The sequence below is a fragment of the Pan troglodytes genome, chromosome 5 (genome assembly GCF_028858775.2).
Source record: "Pan troglodytes isolate AG18354 chromosome 5, NHGRI_mPanTro3-v2.0_pri, whole genome shotgun sequence".
In the NCBI taxonomy this organism is placed as follows: Eukaryota; Metazoa; Chordata; class Mammalia; order Primates; family Hominidae; genus Pan; species Pan troglodytes.
The window spans coordinates 74256334-74281491 of NC_072403.2; the positions used below are offsets into that span (position 1 = coordinate 74256334).

Genomic DNA, 25158 nt, shown 5'->3' on the forward strand with positions numbered 1-25158 from the left:
CATCTGTTTTCAGTTTTTGGTTCTCATGAATCATGAATTCATATACAATTATTTGAGGGAATTTTTTTTTATATTTCTTGAAAAGATTCCCAGGAATGGAATTGCTGGATTTTATGGAAAATTCATGTTTAATATTTTAGGAAACTGCTAAACTGTTTTCCAAAGTAGCTGTGCCATTTTAACATTCCCACCAGCGATGTGTCAGATTTATGTTGCTCCACATTCTTGCCAACATTTGATATTGTCCGTTTTCTTTGTTGTACTCATTCTAGTAAATGTACAATGGTATCTCACTGAGGCTTCAATTTTCATTCACTAATGACTAATTATTTTTAGCATCTTCTGGTATGTGTATTAATCATTTGTATATCTTCAAAAATGAAATGTCTTTTTAAATCTATTAACTATTTTTAAATTGTGTTATCAGCTTTCTTATGATTGAGAGCATTTTTTGAGTGAGTTCTTTGTATATATTGAATAAAAGTCCTTTATGATATATGTGATTTGGCTTTCCATTTTCTCACTTGTTGACATTTGGATAGCAAAAGTTTTTATTTCATGAAATCCAATTTTTCTACTTTTCCTTTAATTGAGTCCATTTTGTCATTTTTATATCGTATATTTTGGTATCATATAATTGGTGTCTAATAATATTTTGCCTAACCCAAGGTCATGAAGACATTTTAATATATTTTATAATTTTAGCTCCTATGTTTAGATTCCTAATCCATTTGAGTTTATTTTTTATATGGTGTGGGATAATGATTTAGCTTATATGTTTCACGTATACACGTACAATTGTTATGACACTTTTTTCTTTTAAGACTGTCCTTCCCTCATTTCTTTGTTTGTTTGTTTAAAAACTGTTAAAACTGACCTATTATATGCCTTTTTATGTGCAATAAAGTTGCACATAGATATGCAAGAAAGTTGATTTCTGGCATATCTATTTTTTTCCTGACTTATATGCCTTTTTATGTGCAATAACCCATTGACCAGATAAATACATAATGCATATAGCTATATAGTAGGTTTTGAAATTGGGTAGTCATTCAACCTTTCCTTCTTTTTTTCCAAAAATAATTTTGGCTATGCTGTGGATTCTTTTTATAGTTTCCTATAAATTTTTCTATGAGCTTGTCAATTTCTACACAGAAGCCTGCTGGAATATTATAGGAATTTTATTAAATCAATAGATAAAATTGGGAAAAATTTCCATCCCAACAAGATTGAATTCCAATCGATGAATATGCAATGTATCTCCATTTCTTTGGCTATTCTTGCATTTCTCTCAGCATTGTTGCATAGCTTTATGTTAAAGTCTTGCATTTATTTGTTAAATTCATATCTAAGCATTTTGAAGGTCATGTAACTAGAATTGCTTTCTTAATTTTATTTTTGAATTTTATTTTTATTCATTTATTTTTTTCAGTCATAGTCTCGCTGTGTTGCCCAGGCTGGAGTGCAGTGGCATGATCTCAGCTCATCACAACCTCTGCTTCCTGCCTTCAAGTGATTCTCCTGCCTCAGCCTCCCAAGTAGCTGGGACTACAGGCATGCATCACCATGCCCAGATAATTTTTGTATTTTTAGTAGAGATGGGGTTTCATTATGTTGGCCAGGCTGGTCTCGAACTCCTGACCTCATGATCTGCCCGCCTCGGCCTCCCAAAGTGCTGGGATTACAGGCGTGAGCCACTATGCCCGGCCTTGAAGTATTGTTTTTAATATACAGAAAGGCAAATTACTTGTGTATATTAGCTTGTAGTCTGAAAACTGTATAAACCCATTTACTAGTGCTAGTAGTCCTTTGGGGGGATTACTTAGGATTTTCTACATATTAGATCATGTCATTTGTGAATAAAGACAGTTTTACTGCTTTCCTTTCAACTAATATGTCCGTGTGTGTGTGTGTGTGTGTGTGTGTGTGTGTGTGTGTGTGTGTGTGTGTATGTCTAACAAATAGCCTGGAACTTCCTATGTTCCAGTGTTAAATAGAAATGGTGAAAGTAGATATCATAGTCTTGTTCCCAATTCTTCCAAGAAAAGCTGTCAGCCTGACACCTTTAGTGTGGTGTTCCCTGGACATTTGTCATAGATGCTTTTTATCAGGCTGAGGGATTGTGTTTCTATTTCTAATTTGTTGAGAGTTTTTATAATGAATAGGTGTTAGATTTTGTGATATGTTTTTCCTGCAACTATTGAGATGATTATGTAGGCTTTGTCCTTTATTATATTAATATGGTATATTACATTAATTGACTTTCAGATATCAAACTTATCTTGAATCCTGGGGAAAAAATCGTACTTTATCAGGATAGAAAAAAATATGTTTATATGTGATTGGACTCAATTTGCTTATATTTTGGTGGAGATTTTCTATCTTTATTAAGAAGTGATATTGGTCTTTAGTTTTCTTGTGGCAGCTTTGTCTTTGGTTTTGGTATGAGGGTAATACTGGCCTGATAGCATGACTTCAAAAGTGTTCCTTTCTCTTCTCTTTTTTCCTTTTCTCTTCTTTTAAGAGATTAGTGCCAGTTATCGAGGATTGGTACTAATCTCTTAAATATCTGGCAGGTCTATATGAATTTTCCATTTCTTCTTGAGTCACTGTTAGTAATTTACATATATTTAAGAATTTATTCATTTCCTCTAAGTCGTCACATTCGTTGGCCTAATGTTGTTCATAATACCTCCTTATAATCTTTTAAATTTTGAGTGGTCATTAATGAGTCCTCACTTCCAATGCTTATTTTATTTACTTGTGTCTTTCCTTGTATTTTTTCCTTGTTCATTCCGACTAAAGATTTGTCCATCTTGTTTTCCTCAAAAATCAATTTTTTTGTTTCATTGATTTTCTCTAAGAAGTTTTAATGATTTCTGTGCAAATCTTACTGTCCTCTTTTGTTTGTATGCTTTGCACTTAATGTGGTTTTTTTCCATTTATTTAAGGCTGAAGCTTAAAATATTGATTTGAGAGTTCTTTTTCTGGTGTAGAAACTTGGAACTATAAGCACTGTTATAAGTACTTAAGCACAGTATAAGCACTGTTTTAGCTAAGCACTGTCTTAGCTGCATTTCATAATTTTTCATATAGTTCCATGTTATTTTTTTCTTCTTTACTCTCAGGTTATTTCAGAAATATGTTGTTTATAATAATTTCCAGATATGTGAAGATTTCTAGAAACAACATCTGTTGTTAATTTCTAATTAGTTTTGTGAGGGTTGAGGAACATATATGATATGATTTGTATTCCTTTAGATTTATTAAGACTAATTTTCTTGCCATGCCTATTCGTCGATACACTATCAACAGCAGAGTTGTACAGTGAGGTTTGGCACTTGAAGGGATGTGAAAGCAAATGCCTCTTTAAACTTGATTTCCTAGGCAAGTCACTTGCCTCCCCTTAGTCCCCACCCTACTAAGATTATGCAAATAGAGTTAACAAACTAGTATTATTAAGGTCCAAGCCTGGGGTACCCACTGCAGCTTGTATAGAACTTGGATCAGCAGGTGTTTCACTTCACAGTTAACAAATACTTGTCAATCTGTTCAATGTGCTGTCATTAGGCACACCATAGTGACATTAAAACGTAACTGCAGTAGTAGGCTGACAGGCCTTGCCATCTCTGTGAACTTCTAGATTTTGAAAACAAATTTTACTCTTTTACTCCTCTTACCTTGAGTAAGGCTTTGGACAATTGATACATGTTAGAAAAAACTGAAAAGGGAGATATCTGACTCCTAGCTAAAAATGATATATGTGGACTTTGAAAATTAAGGTATTTGTACTTCAAGTTTATAACCATTTTCATCCAAATCACTATATAGTGTAAGAGTTTTTAGTAAACAACATATTTATTGAAAAATTTCTTATATCCAACTCATTTATTACTATGTGAAGAGGAGCACCAAGAAATACTTATCTACAAAATATTAAGTTACTTAGTGACAACTTACTAGCCAGAAAACACTGCTTAGATTATATAATATTAATTCATTTGGATTTTGGATTGTGTCCGTTTCTAAAACAGACAGTCATAAAGGCAGTATAAAATGTTCAGTGACCACACCATTGACATTATTATTTGAAAACAACTCAACCTTTAATTTGTGGATATTTATTAATATATAAGCTTTTATTTTGATCATACAAAGAGTAAATATGTATTTCTCCATGTTACGATACATTAACATAATGTTTTCCTTTTAAATAATCAAATATTGACGATATTTGATTAGATATTTAGTGGTACTTAATTAGACATAAATATTACTTGAAATTATAGTAAAACATTGTTTGAATGATCCTACCTTATAAGTATGTAATTCTTGGCATTTCCATAGTGCTTACATCCATAAAGATTTGATAAAATTCTTAAAACAAAACCTGAAATTTATAGAGGTCTATTCTTACCCAGTTTTATTTTAGTTGACACATTGTAATGGTACATATTTATTGAGTATAATTTGACATTTTGAAACATATCCATGTGGTATAATGATCCAATCGGGATAGTTAGTATATCTATCACCTCATGCCTTTATCATTTATTCGTGGCAAGAACATTCAAAACCATCTCTTCTAGCCCTTTTGTAATATATAGCACCTTACTTAAGCATAGTCACTCTGTGCAATCAAACAGCAAAACTTCTTCTTCTTATCTCATTGTACTTTGTACCTGTTGACCAACCTCTACCCATTTTCCCTCTTCCCTCCCCTCTCCAGTCTCTGGTAACCACTGTCCTACTTCTATGATACCAGCTTTTTTTTTTTTTTTTTTTTTTTTTAGATTTCACTTATGAGTGAGATCATGAAGTTTTTGCAGTTTTTGTGTTTCTGTGTCTGGCCTATTTCAGTTAATATGATGTATATCTCCAAAAGGAATTGAAGTCAGTATACCAAAGGGATATTTTTACCCCCTGTTTATTGCAGCATGATTTATAATAGCCAACAAATGGAATCAACCTAAGTGTTCCACAATGGAAGAATGGATAAAGAAAATGTTAACTATATACACAATAGTATACTATTCAGACATATAAAATAATTAAATTCTGCTATTTGTGAGAAGGATGGAAATGGTGGATATTATGTTAAGTAAAATAAATGAGTTGTATATTTTCATTTTATTTTATTTAAAAGAAACTAATTTTTCTAGATGTTAAGCAATTTGCCACATGTCACACATCTGGTTAATTAATGGAAGATTGATAATTTTAAAAACCGCATACCACCTAATCCCATAATAATTCCATGCTCTTTTCACAGCAATACATGTCCAGATTAATTCTGTACAAAAAATAGAAGACTCAAATACCATTTGATTGTTAGTACTAGACCAATATTTCTACTCTCAGATAAAATGTTGTTCAACATCGTATGTTGAATATAAAAATATACAAAAACAAATGCATTTTATTTGGCTTCTTCCAGAAACAAACAAAATTCTCCCAATGTATAAATATATCCTGTGTGTATATTTGTCATGGCAGTTTCCAAAGTAATCCATTGGGAAACATAGTAAACAGTGAAATGTGTGATTTTTCACATTTCATTTTGAAATAGTAATAGATTCATAGGAAATTACAAAGTTAATACCAGGAAATCCTGAGTATGTTTACATCTTATGTAACTATAACACTGTATCAAACTAGAAAATTGGCATTAGCATAATATTTGGGTATAGTTCTATGTCATTTCATCACATGTGTAGATTGAGGTAATCACCACTATAAAAATGTGAACCATTCCATGATTACAAAGATCTCTCTCATGCTATCCCGTTATAATCTTTCCCACTTCTCTGCCCTCTACCATTTCCTGATCACTGACAACCATCGATTTTCTCCATCTCTATAGTTGAGCTATTTTGATAATGTTCTTTAAATGAAACCATACAATATGTAACTTTTTGGAATTGTCTTTTTTGTCCCTCTTGTTATAATGCCCTTGAGATACATTAAAGCTCTTATGTGTACCAATAGGTCTTTTTTTTTTTCGGTTAATTGGTAAATAGTAGTATCTGGTATGAATGTACCACAGTTTGTTTAACCATTCACTTATTGAAGGACACTTTTATTGTTTCCAGTTTTTCACTATTACAAATTGCTAGGGACTGAAAATTTGTGTCCCCCACATATTATGTTGAAACCTAATCCTCAATACAATAGATTTGGGGTGGGAATTTTGGGATGTAATTAGATTATGACAGTGGAGCTCTCGTGTATAAGATTAGTACCCTTATAATAATCAGATAGCTTGCTCTCCCTTTCTCAGCTCTTTACCATGTGAAGGATACAACAAAAAGACAGCCATTGACAAACCATGAAGTGTGCCTCACCAGGCAACAGATCTTCTGCGACCTTGATCTCTATTGCCCAGCCTTCAGGACTGTGATAAATAAATGTTTAAGCCACTTAATCTGTGTTAATTTGTTATAGTAGCCTAAACTGACTAAGACACAAATAAAGCTACCACAAATAATATATAGGCTTCAGTGTGAAAGTAAATTTTTATCCTACTAGGATTTGCTGGGTCATATGGTTAAGGCATGTATAGTTTTTAAAGAAACTGTCAAATTGTTTTCCAAAGTGGCTGTACTAGTTTACATTTTCCACAGCAATGTATAAGAGATTTAGTTACCCCTCATATGCACCAGCATTTTGTGTTATCATTTTTTTATTTTAGCTATTTTAATAGGTATGTAGCAACATATTATTGTGGCCTTAATTTGCATTTATCTCATGGTCAGTGACATTGAACATCTTTTCATGTACTTATTTGCTATCCTTATAGCTTCTTCAGTGAATTTTCTCCTTGTATTTTTTGTCTATTATTTATCGAGATTTTTGGATTTTCATGGTATTGAGTTTTGAGATGCCTTTCTGTCATCTATATATGAGTCCTTTGTCATATATGTGGTTTGCAAGCCTATCATTTGTCTTTTAATCTTCTTAACATGGTATTTCTGGAAAAAAATAGTTTATTTTTATGAACACTGATTTATCTATTTAGTTTTTCTTTTATGAGTTGTGCTTTTAGTGCCATATCTAAGAGCTCTTGCAGTGATCCATTCTCATAAGCTTGACCCCAAGATTTCAAAATGGGGACAACTGCTTTTTCTGAGGTGAAAGCATTTTGTTGTGCACATTTTAAGATGTGATTTTCTGTGCCTTGGCTTTTTAATTTACCTGATCCAATCACTTCTCAATTTCCCCAGAATTCCTGAATAAAAAGTCTGATAATGGTCTCCATGTTATGCTTCAGAAACACCGTATTTGTTTATTTTTATGGAATGTTTGATGAAAAGAAAATGATCATATATGCTTAGACCCCCAAATTAAGATATCAGACTTTTTCTTATGTAAAATATTCTTCATCACAGCTATGAAGCAATTAAAGTAATACTTTAATTAAGTTAGAATAATGTGTCTATTGACACTGATTATATGTCAAGAAATATTCTATATACTTGGATTATAGCAATGTACAAAATAGATTTTAACCTCATGAAGTCATGAATTTACAAGGAAATAGAACACATTTAAAATACATATAATCAATTAATTATACAGTATGTTTACTAGTAATAAATGATGTTAAGAAAAATAAATCAGTAAAAGGATTTCTAAGAAGAGTTCTTAAGAGAGGGGGCACATTGTGCAGCCTCAAAGATGCAAGGAATATCTAAGATTTATAGAAATAATGGAATGAGTCCTGTGGATAGGTTGTTTAAGAGCAAAGTGGGCCAGGTGCTGTGGCTCACACCTATAATCCCAGCACTTTGGGAGGCTGAGGCGCACCGATCATGAGGTCAGGAGTTCGAGACCAGCCTGGCCAAGATGGTGAAACCCGTCTCTACTAAAATACAAAAATTAGCCAGACATGGTGGCAGGCACCTGTAACCCCAGCTACTCGGAAGGCTGAGGCAGGAGAATTGCTCGAACCCAGGAGGCAGAGCTTGCAGTGAGCGGAGATTGCGCCACTGCACTCCAGTCTGGGCGACAGAGGGAGACTTTGTCTTAAAAAAAAAAAAAGGAATAATGTGAACACCAACTTCCCTCATCTTGTTGTATTTACACTTTTCAGTTCAGATAATGTTCTAAAATAATATATTATATAAGGATTTGTGTATATAATATGTTTCCTTCATTTAAATATAAGCTCTACTTGGGCAGGTAATTCTGTTTGTTTTATTGGCTGATTTATTACAAGCAAATAGAATGCTGCTACCCCACAATAGATTCTCAATAAATATTTGGTGAAAAAACAAGTAAATGAATAAATAAAGAGCATATCAACAGAGAAAACAACAAATGCAAAGACTTTGAGTTGAGAGCATGCTTAGGTATTCAAGAAACAGAATGAAAGCTAAGAGACTGAGTCAACAATTGTATGGGTATGGAGATGAGCTCAGAGGAGGATGTAATAAACTATTTCAGGAATTCTGGCATTTACTGCTTTTAGATTCTATGGAAAGATTACGGAGCATTTTGTTCTAAATAGTGGCATGATTTCACATTTTCAAAATATTTCTTCACAAGTAGCCTGTAGATGTCCAAGAAGGAAAGCAGAGAGACAAGATTTTAGACTACTGCAGTATTGCAGTAATGGAATTATAGAGACTGGATTAGGATGCTAGTGAAGAAGACAGTGAGAAAAAAATCATGCTCTAAATATATTTTGAAAGTACAGTCATCTACATTTGTTGATGGATTTAAAGTGAAGGAAAAGGAAAAGGAAGATTTAATCTTTTTTTTTTTATGTAAGTAACCAGAAAGAAAGGATTAATCTTTTCTAAGATAGGGAAAAATAATTTAAGGGAAGAAATCAGAATCACTTTTAGATATGTTAATTTCAAGATATTTATTACACATCCAAGTGAGGTTGGTTTATAGGCAGTTAATTAGAGCGATCTGCAGTTTCTGGGGTGAGGTCATAAGTGAAGATAAATATTTGAGATTTGCCTGTATGAGGATAGTATTTAAAGCCAAGAGAACAGGTATGATCCTTTAGGGAAAAAATGGAGAGAGAGATGACAACACTGATATTTAATGTTACTATAGCAGAGTTGTGCTATCAATGTATAGAATGTGCACTTCAATGTATAGAAAATATAAAGATGTGAAGGTACCTGAAAAGTTATTAAGAAAGAACAACCAAGGAAGGGGGAATGTAGGAGAAACAAGAGTGTGATGTTTTAAAAATACAAAATTTGTCAAATACTGCAAATGGTTTATAAAAGACGAAGAATTAGACTGAATTAATTAAAGATTAAATTTAGCAATGGCGATTTAATAAACATTAGTAGAACTGTTTCTGTGGTATAGTGGGGATAAACATTAGTTGCATAGGTTCAAGAGGAAATGAGAAGAATAAAAATGGAAAGAGGTAGTATATAATTCCTGGCAATTCAAAGGATGGTCCCTGAACCAGTAGAATCAAGATTTCACCTGGTATCTCATTAGAAATGCACTCCAGACCAACTGAAGGAGAATCCGATTTAACCAAGAGTCCCACATGATTCATATGTAAATAAAAATTTGTGAAGCATTGATCCAAATATCTCTTCTGAGTTGTATGAAGTACAGTGGTATGAAGTAGCAACTAAGGAGGTCTTAGAGGTTGTCAGGTCATATTTGTGAACAGATGGGATGATTAACTAGAGAAAGAAAATTGATAATGAATGCAATAAAGGGGACAGATTCTAGATTAATGTCTATAAGTAAGGTAGAGTGACACATGGAATCCCACCCACCGGTAAAGGGATTATCAGGTAAGAGACATCAATATAACAGGAGAAAAGACAAAAATAGATGGGCAAATAATCAAGTTAACTGGTGGCATCCAGGCAGAGCCTGGAGATCTCTTTTTCTGGTTGTTTCTGCTGTTTACTAAAATATGAAGCAAAGACAAAAATGAAGTCTAATGAAAGGGGTGGAAATTTGAGTAAGGAAGAGACGTAATAAATGGTTGCCTAGCATATTGAGAGAAAAAAATGTACACATTAGAAAAACCTATCAAAATTTATGGGCAGTGTCTACGAACTCCTTGAAATTAGTGAATATATGAGACCAGGTAGCATGGTTCCATGTATATTTTACTGCAAACAAATTAATAAGTAGAGATAAATTTAACAGGTTTGTAATTTTGCAGGGGGTTACAACGCAAGGAGAGAGGAACAAGAAATTGAGAATGTGAAAAAGTGGTAGTAATGACAGACCATATAATTTAATTGCACAAGAAGAGAAAGGCATCACAAGGAGGAAATAATGAAAGTATGGTAAAGGCTCAATAGACTTTGTTGTTTGAGGGAATGAAAAACCAACAGAATTTGGAATCCTAGAAGGAACAAATTTGAAAAGTGAGACAGGGTTATATTCCTGGAGTAGAATGCTTAAAAGTTTATCTAAATACAAAAAATACATAGTGTGGGTTTGCTATAAGAGTACAGTACATTTTTCATAGTAATAGTAAGTGTGGCATAAATAAGGAGCCATTTATTAAAAGATGTCCATGATAAAGAAACAATTCTCCAGGTGTAAGTTATTATCATTTTTATCTCAAAAAAGTCTCTCTCTGTCTCTCTCTCTCATACACACACATGTACAAACATACAGACATAACCCAAATAATTTGAAGTAAAATATTTAAGCAGCAATCCTATTAAAATTAAGTAATTTTTATTTTAGTAGAAATCATAATGGGGCTTCTATAAAACAAACTAGCTCTGCTATCCTAACAATGTGCATATATCCATAAAAAAATCACAATGAATAAAAGATTATTTCAGACCATTATGTTTTATTACAATTTCAGTAAATTCTTTTGGTCAATCCTCTGATGAAGTGTCAAAAATTTCCGAAGCAATTCTGTGTAAAATAACGCACTGCAGTTAGTTGAGTATTTTATTCACTCAAGTTCGTTTTAGTCTACTTTCCTGTAAGAATGAAGCTATTATACTCTTAGGATAGGCAACACAAAGGCATCACCAAGTAGCATGATAATTTGCCTTTCATTTCTATGGGGAGAGAAAGAAATGGTTGCTAGGAGCTCTGTTCAAGAACTTGAAAAGTGACAGAAGAAGTAAATACAAGAAAATTGAAGAAAGACAGCTAACTTGTTTACCCATGTTTGATTACATTTTTAAGAGTTTGCCAAGACAAAGAATTGCTCCAAAATAAGAAAGAACATTTAATGAAAATACTCAGTTATTCATCCATGGTAAAAGTAATTATGTAAAAAGTTGCTAGTTTAGCATTTCAGATAAACAAAAAAATATTTTAAGTTATTCATTGTAAACATACCTTAACAAATACCATTTAAGTAAAGTTATTATCTTGTTATTAATTCAGTTTTGGCCATGCAGGATATGAAAGTTTAGCAGTTAAAAGTACTGACTTTGCTAAGTTTCTAATGTGTGACTCTCACCACTCAGCTCTTCCACTTAAATTACCAGGATTGAGCACACAACCTATTGCAAGGAGATTAAAACCCAATATATTCCTCCATTGTATGGATCTGCAATTTTTTTTCTCTAAAGAAGCAGATAGTAATTATTTTGGGCTTTGTGGGCCATCAGGTCTCTTGGATTATTCAACTCTGCTCTTGTAGTATGAGAGGAAAGATTATACATAAATGCATAAGAATGATTGTTATATTGCTTTTCATCTATGTCTTTAATAAACCACACAGTGCTCTAAGCCCTTTATATGTAATAATGCAGCAACTTTTATAAAGTAGATATTGTCGTTATGCCTATTAGAAGCAAGGTGACTGAGGCACAAGGGGGATAGTCTAGAAACATTCCATCTCTACATTATTCATCAGAAACTTCGAGGAATGGCTGCCAGAAGCCCAAAATGCAATACTGGATTTAAGAAAGTACCTAAAAACATGTAAATCATGCATAGAATACCAACAACAAAAAGCACATGGGGAGCAAATAGATATGGCCCCTAAAATAAATCCATTCACATCTCTTACTTTGAAGAAGCAGGAGACTGAAATAAAAAGGGCTCCCAGAGCACTGAATTATGATATGAGAAGGGTGTGGTAGAATTCAAAACAGACTGTGAGGTATAATTGTTGGAAAAATATGCATATGTTACATATCCTGTTGTGCAATTTTAGGTTAGGCTACATGGGACTACGTTGTACATACCAGCCTAAGTTCCTATTTAATAAATTCAAGTATTCCTAGTAGAAAAACTACATTTCCAGTTAGAAAAGTAATTTTGAGCAACACAATCAAAATGATGTAAACAAAAAGTAATACAGAGAAGACCTGTCAAATGGTATTTCTGGTTCTAGATCCTTGAGGAATCGCCATACTGTCTTCCATCATGGTTGAACTAATTTACATTTCCAATAACACTGTAAAAGCATTCCTATTATTCTGCTATAAGGACACATGCACACATATGTTTATTTCAGCACTATTTACAATAGCAAAGACATGGAACCAAACCAAATGCCCATCAATGATAGGCTGGATAAAGAAAATGTGGTACATAAACACCATGAAATACTATGCAGCCATAAAAAGGAATGAGATCATGTCCTTTGTCCTTTGCAGGGACATAGATGAAGCTGAAAGCCATCATCCTTAGCAAACTAACACAGGAACAGGAAACCAAACACCACATGCTTTCACTTATAAGTGGGAGTTGAACATTGAGAACGCATGGAAACAGAGAGGGGAACAGTACACAACAGGACCTGTTGGGGGTTGGTAGGTGAGGGGAGGGAACGTAGAGGATGGGTCAATAGGTGCAGCAAACCATCATGACAAACGTATACCTGTGTAACAAACCTTCACGTTCTGCACATGTATCCCATTTTTTTAGAAGAAATAAAGAGAAAAAATCTGTCGTGAATACTAAAAGTATGGTCTCAAGCCACAATTAGCGAACCTCCAACTGTGGTTGGACAGTGAAGCCTCTCTACATCTAATTTTATTTTCATGTTTCATCAAAGCTTTAAAGCTTTGATCAGGGGCTTGCCTAATCTCTGGCTGAAATCACCTCAACCCCTAATACCATGCAGATTTAGTCATTTCTCTGGGAGAATGAGAAAAAAGAGAAAATAAGGCAGACATATGAAGAGTTAATATTCAAAAGAAAAGTTGAAAAATAAGGCAGTCATTTTTTTTCAGGAGCAGAGCTATTGGAAGGTGAATAAAATATAAATGTATAACTTACGGATGTATAAACCCAAACATGAGGCTTTAAAAAACAAATAAAGCAATCAGTCCTTTAGTAGTTCTTATTTAAAAAGTGAGAGAACATATCTACACCTCATTAAGAATATTAAAATAGAAATTTTATAATTTGATTATATGTGTTTTAAAAGACTGAAAATATAAGAGAATGATGAACAATTCTGTTCTAGTAAAATTGCAATCTAAACATGTACAAAAATTCACACAAGTAAATTTATAGTGGTTGAAAATACCAATAACAAAATATAATTTATCAAAAAAAATCAGAGAATTAACCTCCAAAAACACATTGAGCCTAAATTTTGATTCTTTAAAACCTGTGTAATCTGTACGATTTTGTTCATTATGTTCTAGAACAGCTCCATTCAAGAGAAACAGAATATTTCACATGCGATTTTAAATTTTCTAGTCATCACATTTTAAAAAATAAAGCAAGTAATATTCATTTTAATAATATTTAATGTACCTCAATATATCCAAAATAAAATTATCATAACACATTATCAATATAAAACATTATTAACATTATATTTTAAATTTTGTTTATACTAAGTTTTTGAAAACCAAAGTGGTAAAGTGCGTACAGGCATATCCTGGAGCTATTGCAGGTAGGTTTCCAGATCACTACAATAAAGTCAATATCAATCTGAAGCAAGTCACACAAATGTTTTGGCTTCCCAATGCATATGAAAGTTATGTTTACACTATATTATAATCTATTAAGTGTGCAATAACTTCATATCTGAGGAAAACAATGTACATGCCTTAATTTGCAAATACTCTATTGCCAGAAAATGCTAACAATCATCCATGCTTTCAGCAAATCCTAATATTTTTGCTGATGGAAGTTCTTTCCTCAATGTTCATGGTCACTGATGGATCAGGGTGGTGGTTGCTAAAGATTGGAGAAGCTGTGATAATTTCTTAAAATAAGACAACAAGCTTTCATTTCATGAAATATTTCTCTGTAGCATGCAATGCCATTTGAGAGCATTTTGCCCACAATAGAACTTTTTTCAGAATTAAAGTTGGTCCTCGCAAACCCTGCACTTGGTTTTACCAACCAAATTAATGTAATATTCTAAATCTTTCGTTGTAACTTCAACAATGTTCACAGCAGCCTCACCAGGAGTAGATTATATTTGAAGAAACCACTTTCTTTGCTCATTCGTAAGAAACAACCTTCATCCATTAAAGTTGTATCACGAAATGGCAGCAATTCATTCACCTCTTTAGGCTCCACTTTTCATTCTAGTGTTCTTGCTATTTCCACTACATTTGCAGTTGCTTCTTCTACTGATGTTTTAAACCACTCAAAGTCACCCATGAAGGTTGGAATTACTACCTCCAAATTCCTGTTATTGTTGACATTTTGATCTCCTCTAATGAATCACAAATATTCTTAATGGCATCTAGAATGGTGAATTCTTTCCAGAAAGCTTTCAATTGACTTTGCTTAGATCCATCAGAGGAATCACTGTCTATGGAAGCTATAGCCTTACAAAAAGCATTTCTTAAATAAAAAGACTTGAAAGTAAAAATATTCTTTTATTGGTGGGCTACAAAAGGGATGCCATGTTAGCAGTCATGAAAACAATATTTATCTCCTTGTATAACTCCATCAGATCTCTTGGGTGATCCGTTGCATTGTCACTGAGCAGTAACATCTTGAAAGGAATATTTTTTTTTTTCCTGAGCAGCAGGTCACAATGGTGGGCTTAAAATATTCACTAAACTATGCTGTAAACAGGTGTGTGGTCATTCAGACTTTGTTCATCCATTTCTAGAGGGCAGGCAGAGTAAATTTAGCATCTTTCTTAAGGAACCTAGGATTTTTGGAATGGAAGATAAGCATTGGCTCCAACTAAAATTCACCGGCTGCATTAACCCCTAGCAAGAGAAGCACTCTGTTCTTTGAAGGTTTAAAGTCAGCACTGACTTTTCCTCTCTAGCTGTGAAAGTCCTAGGTGGCACTATCTTCTGATACTAGGCTGTTTTTTTTCACATTGAAAATATGTTGTTTAGTATAACAACCTTCATCAATAATCTTAGCTAGATCAGGAATTCCTGCTTCACATTGCACTATTATGTTATGGAAGTAGCTTTTTTCCATAAATTTCATGAGTCTATCTCTGCTAGCTTCAAACTTTTCTTCTATACCTTCCTCACCTCTCTCAGCCTTTATAGATTGAAGAGAGCTAGAGTCTTGCTCTGGATTAGGTTTTGGCTTGAGGAAATGTTGTGGCTGGTTTGGTCTTCTATTCAAACCACTAACATTTTCTTCATATCAACAATAAGGCTCTTTAGGTTTCTTAACTTTCATGTATTTACTATAGTAGCACTCTTAATTGCCTTCAAGAATTGTTCCTTTGCATTCACAACTTAGCTAACTGTTAGGAGCACAAGGCCTAGCTTCTGGGCTATCTGAGCTTTCCACATGATTTCCTCATTAAGCTTCTTTCTACAAACATACATTGTCTCATTTAAATTGAGAGATGTGTGACTTTTCCCTTCACTGAAACACTTAGAGGTCATTGTAGGGCTATTCATTGGTCTAATTTCAATATTGTTGTGTTTCAGGGACTGTGGAGACATGAGAAGAGGGGGGAGAGAAAGCAGAACGGTCAGTTGGAAGCAATCAGAACCACACGACATTTATCTACTAAGTTTTCCGTATTATATCGATGCAGTTGGTGGTGTTCCAAAGCAATTACAATAGTAACATCAAAGATCAATGATCACAGAGCCCCATGTAGATATAACAATAAAAAAGTTTGAAATATTGTGAGAATTACCAAAAGGTGACAGAGACACAAAGTGAGCACATGGTGTTAGAAAAACTGGTGCTGATAGATCTTCTTGACTCAGGATTGCCACAAACTTTCAATTTGTAGAAACTGAAGTATCTGTGAAGCACATTACAGTAAGGCACAAGAAAACAATGTATGTCTGTATTTTATGCTTATAGCATATTTAACTTTGAAATAACTAAATTTCAAGTGCTCAATAGCCACATGGCTTGTGGTTCTATACTGAGTAGCACATTTTTAGAGCATGGAAAATAAATAAAGCTTCCAATCTAATCTCAAGAAGTTATTGTAACTTGATACAAATACCTTATAATGTACCATATTTAATTCTAGTCCCATGACTGACTAAAGTTGGAAGAATCTTAAAAGAAATATGAGCAATTACATTTTATTAGTATTGACATGTAGCAATAAACAGAACCAAATTGGATCCACTTTAATACTGAAAATTTTAGAAAATCTGTGAATATAATAAGTTACATTTATACTCAATAGGAAAAGAAATTTAATAAGAAAAATACACTTCACATAGAAAAAATGCAAATGCCCAATAAACATGCAAAGCTTTTATATCATTAATAAACATAAAATTAAACAAAAAACTGCTGCTACCTAATTGCCAGAGTGGCTGAAATAAACATCTGTGACCCACAGAGTAATGTGTTCATATGAAGCAACAGGAAATATCCTACACATCTAACAGGAGGGTAAGTTGGAACAATCACTTTGGAAACAATGTGTTATCATTTAATAACATTTAACAAATACATAAATCAGGACCAAAAAGCCTCTCTCTATATAGAGAGACATATATATATACATATATACACACATATGTATATATGTATGTTTATTTGTACATCCTACAAAGGAACAACAGACAAGTGCAAGAAAGCTTATGGTAGCATCATTCATAATAACTCCAAACTTAAAATTACCTAAATTCTGTCCATCATCATTATAACAGATATATAATTTTGATATGTTCATTCAGTCAAAAAGCACATGACGATAGAAATAATTGCTAAAACTAAACACAACATGATCACACAAACATCCTATAAATAGAAAAAGGATAAAGAGAATAGAGAATATACTGCATAATCCTCACCCACATAAAAATTAAATGAGGGAAAACAAAACTAAAATTTAAAAATTCAGATTGGTTTTTATCGTTGGGGCATATTTACTGAGAAGGGGGAGGAGTAAAGATCTGAGAACGCTGGCAACATTTTATTTCTTGATCTATGTCACATGTATGTGGGATTTTGCTTTGTGAGAATTTTGTATTCAAAATGTTAAATTATTCAATTTAAAAATACATGTAATTAAACCATGCATAAAATTAAAAGGCAGGTAATTTGTTAAAATGTAATGTGTGTGACAGGCAGATGTTCTTCAGTGTTTTTAGCTGTTTGCTTGTGTCACTGGGAGTCAAATGTTAGCCAATGTCAGAATCACAGGGACAGCTTTTTAGAACAGATCCCGGGACCTAGCTTCCAAAACTTCTGATTCAGTGGGTCTACATTAGGTATCATAAATTGAGAATTTTTATTGCCATGTTCCCAGGTAATTCTGATGCTGCTGATACAGGACCACACATTATAAACCTCTGGCTTTTGCTATGCCCATTGAAATATACTTCCCTCCGTCCTCACAGTCACCTAGCTAACTCACTTTTACATTCACCCTAGGCCCAACTCCAGCAAGGCCGCATAATTAGGTTACCCTCTCCTCCCAAACCTACCATTATCTTCAGGGAGCCCGCTTCTATTCTTTCATAATATTTTCCTGAGAAATTTACTTAAGATATTTTATCTCTCTGTCTAGCCTTCTAATTGCCCCACTATAAGTGACATTCTCTAGGGTTTACTTTATCCCTGAGAGTGTTTATTTAATTATATCTGTTGAATAAATAAATCCCATCCATTGACTTTTCAATTCCTTTCAGTTGTCAATTTCTCTTTTAGGTTCCTATGTGTCTTGCCTTTAGCCCCCTATTTCAAAGTCTAACTTTAATCCCAGCTTTCTTGGGAACACCTTCCTTCCAGGTTTCTAAGGTGTAATGAATTTAACGTGAAATTTGTGTCCTGGCAGCCTCCTTCTTCATTAACTCAGCCAAAGACTGCCAACATTTTTCTATACATTGGAAGTTTTACTTGCTTCTTTCTTGGTAGGGTGCACTGTCCTTCTTACTAAGTTGCCAGAAGATTAACAATCCATAACCTCCCTTTCATTATGTTCCCTAGCAATTTTATTTCTATTTTTTTCTTTCTTTTCCTCATATAACCTTGCTCTTAAGATTTTTCTGATGGTCTGTGAATTATCTTATTATTTTCTTTAGTCTTACTCTCCACAAAAATACTTTATGGAAAATGAATATTTATCCTATGTCCTTCACTTTGTGGCTTCGGAAATAATGCTTCCTTTGTTACTTCCTTTCTCTCTTCCTTTCACGGCCATTGAAACCTATTTTTAATACACAGTATTAAATAAATGCATTCATCCTCTTGTGCTTGAAAATATATTACAGATTTTCCATGTTTAATGAAAGGCATCTGTTTTATATTACATCAAATCTAACTCATTTTACCAATCAGTGCACAATTATATTTTTAAGAAGTGAGGTTTTGAGAGTAGGTATCCTAAGTTTATAAATGCTTTGGTATTTTGCTGCTACCTCAGAAATATTTAAATATTCTGGTATCCAGATGATGTGTGTTACATTAACTGAGGCATGTACAGGTTAATGGATCTCTCACCTCTGTCTGAAGATGGAAGAAATAGTATGCCTTCAATAACCCTCAAACCTAGAAGCTATTATTAATAAAAAGCAGGGAGATTTTCTCTGCATTCCAACCTCAAGTGCATATGAACTATTACTCTATATTTTCTGCCCAAATGAAATTTACTCCAGGAAGGCAAATAATAAATGAAGCTAGAGATTGTTTTTCTTGTTTGGTGTCTCTGTGTCTAAGGGTGTTATTGCAGACATTTATAATGAATAAAAATTGAATGGCTAATGTAATTATATGTGCAATTCAGTACCAAAGCGCTCCTTTGACTAACTATCTTGGTCAGCTGAAAAGCCTTTAGCTGTATAAATGTATATTTGATTACAAAGGTAATGTTGAATATTGTGGTTAGTTATTCTTTCAACAGGGAAGGAAAATATTATTTTTGTATATGGATAATGACTGTAAAGGGTACATTAAAATACTTGAATTACAAACTAATCTGTCTCTAGATGTGTTCTCCATGATCATGAAGAGAATTAATATAGTCAATTTTAAATAGATTTAGTAAACGTGCAAAACAAGTAAAATTTTGAAATGTGTTTTCTGGTTCAAGACTGTGGCTTCCATATACACTTGTTTTCTTTATGATTTTAGAGCATATTAAAATGGTGCCATTAAATTACTCATATATTGAGGAAAGCTAAAAAATCAATAGACCCAGATTGCAAAGAGGCTGAGTAGGTAATTTAATTGTTTTTGCTTTTCATAATTGTTGGGGAGGCTATCTTGCTTTATAAAACAAGATTAACTTCAATAATATCTATGTGTTTTAGAGGTGAAAACAATGTCTAAAGCATTTATGTTAAACTTGGTTGGATTTCATTTCTTCTTATGAGGTTGTCCTTCCATAAGAAATTTAAACAGCGAGCAGAGGCTAAGAATCCTTTTATTACTCATAAAATTTTGGCTTTGATGGGCAAGTGTTTATAGTTCATGGTGAGGGACCAGTCTTTTAAAGCATTTTCATCTTTGCCAAAGTCTCTTCCTGGATTTAACTGGTCATCTCGGCAGGTATTACAGCACTTTATGGCTTTATGATGACAAATTTTCTCTCTAGAAATGATGGCAGAAATGTTAGGTGTTTTTCAGCTGTATTTATCCACCAAACTCAAGTGCATGTAACCAAACTGAAGACTACAGAACAAAGACTTCTTAATAAGTCAAACAGAAGAATTCCATTTTAAGTTTTAGAAAGAGAGTCTCACTCTGTCCCATAAGCTAGAGTGTAGTGGCACAATCATAGCCCACTGCAGCCTCAAACTCCTGGGCTAAGTGATCCCACAGCCTCATCCTCAAAAGTATCTAAGACTAGAGGTGTATGCCACCTCACCCAGCTAATTTTTATTTTTGTATTTTGTAGAGGTGGGTTCTTGCTACGTTGCTTAGGCTGGTTTCAAACTTACGGTTTCAAGGGATCCTACCTTGGCCTCCTAAAGTGATGAGATTACTGAAGGCATAAGCCACTACACATAGCCAAAATTCTGTTTTATTATTATTAACTTTTCATTTCCTGTGCTGAAACAAATTGCTCTCCATCTGTTGTTGGCTACTAAATAAAATACAGGGGTAACCTTGCATTTAGTGGCTCTGATGTATGGATATACATAAATAAATATATTTTATTATTATCTTTAATGTCTAAAAAAATCACTGAATGAATGAGATTGTCCCACTTTGGATAAGAGGCAATGTGGTAAAATGTCTGCTAGACCTAAGCAGATTAATTTTCTGATCCTATATTCTTTGGAGCATGTTTTCCTAAATAAAGTTGCCTGCTGAATCATCTCCACTTTTTAAATTGCCCTGTTCTTTTTGTCTATCAAAGCTGATTTTATAAAAGTTAATTAGGAAGAACAGAGATAATATGATGAATAAATCGTAGGGTTGTGAGACTTTTCTTTTACTATATATCCTTCTACACTATTTTCCTTTTTAATCATAGGCAAGAAATTTACAATACATATTGTAATGTAAAAATTTTGTTTTAGGAGTTTCAACAGCCGTTAATAAGTTATAAACCTTAATTTAGTAATTTACATGACTAAATATGTAACACCTAAAAATGAATCTTTTGTTTACATATATGGAAATGTTGTGGCTTGATGTAAACTTTATGGATTTTTAATTATTAGAAGTTCTTAATATTAATGTAGTTAAATACATAAATATTTTCTTTTAGGTTTAATTTTTGAATCTGTGTGTTGTATCTCTGTATGTTTTTAAGGAAATATTTCCCATAGTGAAGCCATAATCTTCTCTATTATAACCTTAAATAAAATTTGTAAAGTTTAGCCCCCTGAAGCTTTTTCTTTAAATGGTGTAGGGTAACCCTTACTCTAGTTCCACCTTCATAAGCAGTCTTGATATCTGCCAGGGCATTTCACTTCACTTTTTCTTCAGGAGCATCATAGTTATTCTTTGGCCTTCCATTCAAATTTTGTAATCATTTTAGCACATTTCTTGGAAAATTCTTTTGGAATATTAATTAAAATTATAGATGAAGTTTAAAATTAATTGAGATGATGAATTATCTCAAGGAGATGATGAAGTCTCCTTGTGCATGAATATACTATTTCCCTCAATACATTTACACGTTTAAATTTTTCAAAATACAGATATGCATTGACTATCTCATGTTAGATTTGTTTCATAGTTAACATGTATTTTTGGTTAATACTATAAAATATTTCCCTTTAAATTGTGTTTTCAATAGCCTATTAATGTAATTATAAACATATATTTTAAAAATAAATATAATGTACATAAAAAATAGAATTTTTTTTTCATTACAGGGGTAGAATAAGAATTACTTGGAAGATAGGCAGCATATTTGAGTCAACATAAAATATGCTCTCATCAATTGCAGACATGCAACAGTAAAAGGGGCACCATTATGGTGTAGAAGTACCCTGCTGAATGCTGAATTATATCATTCAGTATTAACTGAATTAATATCATTCAGTATTAACCATCTGTAATAAAAATTGCAAAAGAAATTCATACAGATTTGAAATAATCAAAATAGTATAAAATGCAATATATGATTTATTATATTCAGGATATAATTCATGACATACTAAGGAGAGAAAGCAGGAGATTCAAAATTATATATTTAGGATGTTTCCACATATAAGTTATATCAAGAACATGATATATAATTACAAAAGTATACATGGTACATTCTATGGTATGAAAGTACAAGTAAAGAAAATTTCATTTTATTAGTAATAAAATGTAAATTTAAAATATTAACACGTTATACATAATAAGTGAAATTTGATGTTCAACTTAGCAAATATTTTTTAATTTTTGGAATGATATCAACTACTGCTGGTGAGAGTGATGTACAATGGCCTCTTTTATACAGCAATAATGGAATTACAAACTTGCTCATCAATTCTCAGAGGGAATTTCTTAGTATGCTTATGTTCATTATTTTGAACATTGACCCAGTTATTCTATGTCTGAAAATTTATTCTAAAATACAAATATATAATCAAAGATCTAGATTTATATGACAGTATTTTTTAATAAAGGCAATATTAAAAAGTGAATGTATTCATAGAATGGTTAAATAAATACATTGAAATGATAAAAGGCTAAGTAGTCATTAAATTTCATAATAATTACATCAAACACTTGTATTGTGCTAATTATGTGCCAATCATTGCTATTCATTTTTACGTATAACTCATTTAAATATCACATATTTTTCTATGAAATAGTCACTGTCATTAAACTCATTTTTTTTTTTTTAGCAATATTGAGGTTAAGTAACTATCCAAGCTGGAATTGTATGCCAAATCTATGCTGTTTTTTGATTCTCCTTCTTCTCAAGCCATTAACAGACAAGACAATGGACTGACCACTTCGACACATAAAATTCTCCTTCCCTTAAACTCCACCCATGCCCTCAGGTCTTCAATAAAATAATATAAAATATAGATAATCTTACATCATATTGGGAACTGAAAATCACTGAGGAATTTTTGTTAAATCTAATGTAAGTTGGATCAAATTGCAGTAAAGATACCAAAAACTGTCAAATGCATCTTGAAGCACTGTGCTTCATTGCTAATAAATCCCCCACATGAGGCACCAATATGAAATTGTGGCCTATAAATAAAAGATGTTCTGAGCTGGGCGTGGTGGCTCATGCCTATAATCCCAGCACTTTGGGAGGCCGAGGCGGGCAGATCACCTGAGGTCTGGAGTTCGAGACCAGCCTGACAAACATGGAGAAACACTGTCTCTACTAAAAATACAAAATTAGCCGGGCATGGTGGCACATGCCTGAAATCCCAGCTACTTGGGAGGCTGAGGCAGAAGAATTGCTTGAACCCAGGAGGCAGGGGTTGTGGTGAGTGGAGATGCACCATTACACTACTGCCTGGGCAACAAGAGCAAAATCATCTCAAAAAAAAAAATGTTCTGGCACAACACTTGTAGCAACAATTAACTGGAAGAGAAATTACCAGGGGCCAGTGCATGGTGTACAACTAGAAATATACTATGTGGAATCTCCCTTTAATAATCACTAATCCTCAAACGTATTATAAAGCAGCTTACTCTTCCAGCCTCTGGGATTCTTCCACTTGGATATAAAAAATTGAAACCAAAACAAAACAAAACAGTGAGGCAGAGTTATTCAATTCATTTTCCAGCAGGCAAAGAAATGAAGCTAAATACTAACAGCTTCATTTCTTACAGCCTTATAGCTAAAGAGAAAGCTAAATACTAATATCTGAGCCCTACCATAGTGGCTTCATTGTCCATATACAGTAGTATCAAGCACACTCTAATATCCTTACTTCATTGGTTCCAAACCCAATTTGCTAATTTATGTTGGTAACACCAACCCTCCAGATTACACACTATAAACAAAGTGATATTGGGACTTGACTATACAATAAAACAAGCAAAAGAGAATAAAATGTATTATCTATGGAGAAACATTGAGAATGATTTTTTTTTCCTTATTTATGATGAGTTTCCAAAAACAGATACACAAATAATTTCAGGCTAATGAAAATGTCTTGGAAAATAAATGAAGAAAATAACACTTGATAGACAGAGAAGAGATACTTTTAATTATTGTAATGACAATAATAGTCAATGTTTTGTAATAATACTTTTAGTAATACTTTTAGTTTACTATGCCAAGCAGTGTTTCAATACCTTTACATGGATAGCTGTTTTAATCCTCATAATAACCTATCAGATAGTAGCATTATTATTCCCGTTACAGATAAGTGAAGCATAGGAAAGATGAGTAATTTGCTCAAATTGACACCGCTACAAATGATAAACTCTTGTGTCTGAACCAGGGGTTGAGAGGTAGAGCAAGATGGCAGAATAGAAGGCTCCATCAATCATCCCCCCCTTCAGGGACACAAAGTTAACAACTATCTACAAAGGAAAAACACGTCACAATAACCAAAATCAGGTGAGCACTCATAGTATCCTGTTTTAACTTCATATCACTGAAAGAGACACTGAACTCAGTGCTGTTCTGTTAGAGCAGAAAGAAAAACCAGACCGAACTCATCTGACACCCGCCCACAAATGGAGCATTTAAACAACCCTAGCCAGAGGTGAACCACTAATCCCAGCAGTCCTGACTTGAGTGCCCACAAACCTCACACTGAGGTCCAAAATGCCGGTCTCTGAGTAAACTTGAAAGGCATAAGGCATAAGTTTCTAGGCCATAGGGACTGCAACTCACAGGCAAGTCCTAGCACTGAACTAAGCTGATACAGTTGACTTGTGGGGAATGTGACATACAAAGACACCAGCTGGGGCAGCTAAGGGAATGCTGGCATTACCCCTCCCCTAGACCCAGGCTAACCCTAACCCTTTCCTTCTGCTTGAGCAGAGGAGAGAAAAGAGGGGGGAGGACTTTATCTTGCATCTTTGATCTTGATCAGCCACAGGATAGGACACTGGTCAGAGTCATGAGGCCCCTGTTCCAGGCCCTAGCTGCCAGATGGCATTTCTAGGCACATCCTGGGCCAGAAAGGAACCTGCTGACTTGCAGGAAAGGATCCAGTCCTGGCAGCATTCATTACCTGCTAACTGAAGAGCCCTTGTGTCCTGAAAAACCAGCAGTAACACCCAGGTACTATGTGGAGGGCCTTGGGTGAGCCTCTGAGACTTGCTGTCCTCAGGTGAGATGCAGCACATTACCAACCTTGGTGGCCATGGGGGAAAAAAATCCTTCTTGAGGAAAGAGAGGAAAAAGAAGAGGGAACTTTGTCTTACACTTTAGATACGAGCACTGCCACAGTCAGGCAGAGCACCAAGTGGGCACTTAAGAATCTTCTA

The 25158-nt window shown here is 33.6% G+C and overlaps 1 protein-coding gene across 15 annotated transcripts in view; it reads right to left on the reverse strand.

Annotated features, from left to right (window-relative positions):
- The window catches only part of LOC129144272 (protein eyes shut homolog), a 773546-nt gene that overhangs the window by 388458 nt on the left and 359930 nt on the right, over window positions 1–25158 (reverse strand). The window lies entirely within an intron of this gene.